This window comes from Opisthocomus hoazin, chromosome 8 (assembly GCF_030867145.1).
Source record: "Opisthocomus hoazin isolate bOpiHoa1 chromosome 8, bOpiHoa1.hap1, whole genome shotgun sequence".
Taxonomy (NCBI): Eukaryota; Metazoa; Chordata; class Aves; order Opisthocomiformes; family Opisthocomidae; genus Opisthocomus; species Opisthocomus hoazin.
Genome location: NC_134421.1, coordinates 59,038,907 through 59,044,906, shown reverse-complemented (window position 1 = coordinate 59,044,906; position 6,000 = coordinate 59,038,907).

Sequence of the window (6,000 nt, the reverse complement as noted above, 5' to 3'; positions counted from 1 at the left end):
CACTGCCCATACCTGCCAATCACACTGTGGGCTTTGACAGGAGCATGATTTTGGCAAAATGTGGAGTAAATGAGGATACCACTTGAGAAAGCAGATGTTGTAACGTTGCCATATTATCTTAGGAAATCAATATCACAGAGAAACCAGAAGAAAAGGATCTTCCTGTAGGCTACCTGACAAACCCAGACTTTCAAATACTTGGGCTGTAAAAAAAAATGGCCCTCACAGAAAGATTTTTTTAAAATGAGATTTAAGATTTTCTTTAAGAATGTTTCCAGTTGAATTTTAAAAAGCCTTCATATCTTTCCAGAACCTTAGCAATGTGGTGAGTGGCACTATAAATGCAGTGTAAAATGTAGCATAAAATGCAGAAGGAAACCTTAGTTTCCCAAGATGCTTCAGCTGCATTTAAACATGGCCAGGGACCCTCCTGGACACAGAGACCAGCTGACATGGTGTTATGGGACTCTCCGCTCTTCAGGCCTCAGCCTTCATACGGTGGTGGCTGTATGACCTGGTGGGAACCATCTCTAGACCATCCTCACTCCTGAATTGTGCCTGGGTGTTATTTGGGAGCATGTCTCTGTGTCCAGTTCCTGCCCCAGTGTGCCTCACCAGTATGCTGACTGACAGCGCTCCAGGGCAGGTGGCTTTCCTTGCCATTCTTGAATTCTCTTATATAGAAGCAGCATTTTTGTGGTAGGGCTGGAGCACCCGTAGAGAGAAAACAAGTTGCCTGGAATTTCCTTCTCGTTCGCTGTTGCAGTGACTCTCACTGGTCTCCCACCTCTCCAGGCGCGTAACTGCTAATGTCAGCCCTTGCAAGCCTGATCTCTCCCTTCAGCCATCACCTCCCTCCTTCCTATCGCCTCCGTTTTTACCAAGATCTCTCTCATGTTAATCAATCCAGGGGGAATTTTTCCAGCCTCCTGTGATGGGAGATAGAAGGCAGCAGGAGGCTGGCAAGAAGCCAGGCAGGCAGGGGATTAATAATGCTGCGTTATCTGCTCCAAACCCATTTTATTGTAAGCACCCTGCTGTACAGGCCGTTGCGTGAGCCATTCGTCGTATTCAGAAATCAGCCCTTGACTCAGAGAATATTTTGAAGAATAGAAAGCTGAGAAGGAAAGTCTAGCTTGCCTAATTATGTGGTCGCTCTGGGATGATTTATACATACTGGCATCCCTGTCATTGCAAGGTGTCCTTCAGCAAATAGCTGCATGCCAGTAGAGCACAGCCAGTAACCCGTGCCTTACCTGTGCACAGAGCTGTAAAGCCTCTGGCTCTGCTGTGCTGTAAGAGAACCCGCTGTGCTGTCATCTCGCGGTCATGGGCTGCTGTGCACGTGTGTGTGTACGAACGTGTAATTTAAAACAACCAAACCCAGGAGTCTGTGCTAGGAACTAATACAGCTCGTGTTTCAGAGCTGGAAATGCTATGTTTTGACTAGCTTCCTGGGGATTTTTCCAGTAGTTGGTTTAATCAGTTTTGCTGGTAGTCTGTCGGCCCCAGGCAGCATTTCGGTAGTGCACATTAGTGAAACATAAAACTGGAACAACCTCTGAGGGCTGCAGGCAGCAAACTGCGAGGCTGTCCCAGCTTGGCTGGTTCTGCAAAGGCATAAATCCACTGTTATTTCCTCCCATCATCCGTTCTGCACTGAGCACACACCAAATTCTGGGCTATACATAGTGCCTGAAAAATCTACCTTCTCAGTGCCTTCCTGTTAACATCTAAGAGAGAAGAGGGGTTTTTATTGAAGGTCCCTCAAACAGGTATATAGAGACTTGGCACATAGCATATGCACACATAATTTACATTAAGCTATAAATTTCAAGCACCTGATTAAAATGTATATTGTTAATGGAAGGCAGAATTTAGGACCTAACTGTTTTGACAAAGCTTTCTGTAAGATGGAGCTTAATTCGATTTTGTCATTAAGCTGATATAAATCAAGAATAAGTCCTTGGAAGTCGTATCCTAAAAAATGGATGCCATTGAGCATTTCTCATGGAAATAGATAGCATTAATTGAAGAATTTGGCTTCAGTGCAAAAGCACAACCGTAGAAATAAATGCAAATGAGAGCAGTCATATAGAGAGGTGTGTGTTCCTGTAGGAATACTCTGCTCTTCTCTGTATATGTAAGGCGAGGTTCTCGCCTGGACAGATGCTACCAAAATTGGATATAAGGAGGAAATTCTTTATTATGAGGGTGGTGAGGCCCTGGCACAGGTTGCCCAGAGAAGCTGTGGCTGCTTCTTCCCTGGCAGGGTTCAAGGCCAGGTTGGATGGACCTCTGAGCAACCTGCTCTAGTGGAAATATGTCCCCGCCCATGGCAGGGGGGTTGGAACCAGATGATCTTTAAGGTCTCCTCTGCCCCAAACCATTCCATGATTCTGTGATTCTATGTACAGTATAAATGTAAAATTCCTCATCTCACACTGGTGACACTCCATGTGCTCACAGTAGCCTAATTCCTCAGTAGCTTTCTTTTCAGCCTCCTTTTGGCAAAAGGCCATATCCAAGTGAGAGGGGTTTAGTGGCTTGACGCATGTTCAAGGGGTGCTGGATGTGTCCCCGCTGAACTGTGATTGAATGTCAGCAGGCCATTAGCTGAGATGGTTTATTCCACTTAAACTGTTCCATTAAAAGTAAATGTGCTCTTCTGATGGCAAGTGGATAGTCCTTGCACAAGGCTGGCTTCACCTTGAAGCCCAGCAGCTCGCCATCCGGATCCATGGGCAGCGCCTGGCTCAACCCTCCTGGCTGGGAACGCAGTCGTGGGCTGTCAAGTGCCCGAGGCCAGCCCGGAGCGCTGCCTTGCTGGCTCAGACACCTTTCACAATGTCCTTTCACACTCACAAGGCCCTGACATGCCTCTGTCCAAAGAGCTCCACATACTTGGCAGCCAGCCCGCTTGTGATTTTCCAGTGGCACGTGTTCAGTTACTGCTGCCGTTAGCTTTGGTAGATGCAAGGAAAACATTTTGTAACCCTGGAAAATTCCCAGTACTCACGCTCCACCTGACCAGTTAACAGCATCCTCCTCCAATGGCGTCTCTGGACTGAGGAGCATCAAGGAGCATAAGCAATAGACTAGAGCCTTAGAAAAGAAGGAAGAAGTCCAGAGAGAGAAGAAGGAAAAAGCAAGGAGGAATTTTTTCTCGCTTCAAGTATTTCATGATATTATTTCTTATTCGAAGTATTCAAAAGTTAATAGTCGGTCCTCAAAACCATGCTGTTTTTGAGCCTTGCAGTCAGCTTAAAAATAAAGCTCTTGATACAGCCGAGATTCCTTTTCATTTGTCTTCTGATCCTTTACCTTTAGGAGGTGACATTTGCCAGCTTTTCTCTGCAGGCTCAATGGCTAGAAACCCACTTTTCATTGTCGTGAAAGCTGAGATCCTCACATAATCATATGACTCCAGAAGCTGGGGATAGAAGAAGTACATTGCGTCCCACGGGACCAGCCATCAGAGAGCTGGCAATGCTGCAGAATTTCCCTGGAGAGCTCATCCTGCCGTGCTTAATGTCCCAAGGATAATGTACAAAGTCTCAGATGAGCTGAAGGAGCAATCTAAAGGTCACATTCAGCCCTGTGCGATGAGCCAGCACAAGTCTGTAGATCACGTGTCTCTCAAGGAGGACCTCTACATCTAGGCAATGCTGACATTCATGCTGACCTCAAGGCTGGACTGAATTTCACTCAAGGTCCATTCAGAAGAGCCAACAGCTTTGCTGGTGACTGCAAAAGTGAATGGAAACAGAATCTCAAAACTAGAAGAGGGTTTGGACCCAAATCTCTCTTGAATTGATCAAAAATTGTATCTAATTCAGAAAGTATTTTTTGGATGAAGGTAATGGTGCAATGTATATAGAGGAGAAAAAGATAGGAAAAATTTTTATTAATAAATGTTACATATATAAAATACAAATGTATAGAAGAAAAAGATTTCATTTTTACGTCTTCAATTAAAATGCTGTAGTTTTTAATTTTGAAAGCATGTTTTATTCTGAAATTTGTCTTATTTGGTAATGAGAATAGAATTCAGGCTGAACAGACACAGAATGTATCATTTTGGATCCAACAAAATCTTTCAGCTCTGTGTGACTAAAATGTGTTTTATTTGAACTGCCGTACTAAGAAAATCAGTCCTCGGCATGCGACTTCTGTCAGACACTCTGACAATGCAGTGGATGGTCCAGGAGCCTGCGGGAGCCAGGGTTGGAGGCAGCAGAGCCCTCAGAACTGCCCGACGCTGCTGTGAAGTCATTAGTGACTTGGTTGCTGCAAAAGCTGCTTTGGGCAAAGGAGGTCACGTTGCGCCCAGCTGCTGCCTCCTGCCCCAGCTGGTGCAAGAGCATGGTGCTTTGAGCCACAGCTTGTGCAAAAGCTTGCGGGGGAGCAGGGGCTGCTGACGAATTTTGCAATCAGCTGGCAGTGCATCTTCTGTATTTCTGTTAGGTTCAAACACCCAAATGCCCTTGCCAATAGTCCTCCCATGGACATCAATGGCACCACATCCAGGCAGAACCGACTTCTCTTAGGATGCAAGTTAGATCTTTTATCATATGATCAGAATTATTACTAAGGAGAGGGAAAGCAATAAGAGGCTTGTCAATGTTTGGGTTTTTTTCTCCATTATTTGCACAGCTAGGTAGAGGATTTCGTTATCTGCCGGGTTCTGGAGCAAGTCTGGGCTGAAGGTTGTGCCAAGGGTTGGATTTCTTGTCCTCATTTAGGTGGACAGCTCTGGGAGGAAGGAGCATATACTGCAAGAAGAGCCATCATCTACTCCAAGAGTCCAGAAAACTCTGCCTCAGCAACATGTTTCTGGGGAACGCATTTGGCACAACTACTAAGCAGGCATTTTGTGGCGCATTTTGCCTCCGTGATGTTTTCCCAGTGCCTTTCCAGTGGCAGGGGATGGGGTAGAGTACCCCAGCACAGGGTGGGGTTGTGGTTTAGCACAAAAATAAAATGCTGAGTGATGGAACACGCTCAGACAGGAAATCACTTATTTCCTTGTGCAGCTGCTATGACAGCAATATTGATGTTGGATCTTCCCAAGCAGAAAGAAAAATAACTAAGTTCAACAAAAATAGGGCCTGATTCCTTTACGGATGAGTTGTCGCCTCACGCTGGAAGGTGGTTTCCTACAGCCCCTGTGCACAGAGCGTCAGCCACGCAAGCTGCCAGAGGTTGGCGACTGTACATTTGTCTTCCTTTATCTACAAGATACACAGCTCTGAGTAATCTAAAAATAGTGGTCTAATTCTGTGTCGTTGAACCCAGTAAGAAACAAGGGGGGATTTTCCAACAGCACTTGAGGCAGTTTCATTTCCATTGCCCTCGAGACAGAAATTTATAGTCCTGTCACTTGACGGCAGCTGCTTGCACTCTTAACTCCTCTGCTGCCTTTGGGAAAGAGGGTAATAGTCTTCAGTGACCAAAAAATCTTCTCTGGTCACTTCATGTGGGAAAACTTCGGATTTCCTGGCTCGGTTGCTGTTTTCACTGCAGTCGTCTTGCTTCCTCTGAGAAAGATGCTACGTTCTCTGCTCAGCCCATGGGCTAAAAGGACAAATCTCATCTTTGCAGATACATGTGTGTTTGTTTCTCTTTCTCTCTGCAATTTGCTCTCCCTATGTTGCCGAGAAAAGAAAAGACAAAAAGAGCTATTGTTTCATCAACCCTTTCTCCAGCACTGCAGGCTGTTTTTAACTTTCAACAAAGTGGGAGCAGGGGGTGTTTGCCAAGTTGTGTGGCAGAAATTGACTGTAGAGGAAATCTGTGCTCCTCATCAACCCAGCTCAATAGCCTCGTGTACATCCCCAGTGGTTTTGTTTCCAGATGCTGTGCTTTGCCCTCATAACGTTTCCTGAGCTCTACACTTTACCTGCAGATATTTCAACTTGGTTGAGGTATTAACAAGCTCAAATTAATTCACCTTCTTTAAAATGTGCAGAAAAGGAGACCTGTGTCAAAGGGTTGCGG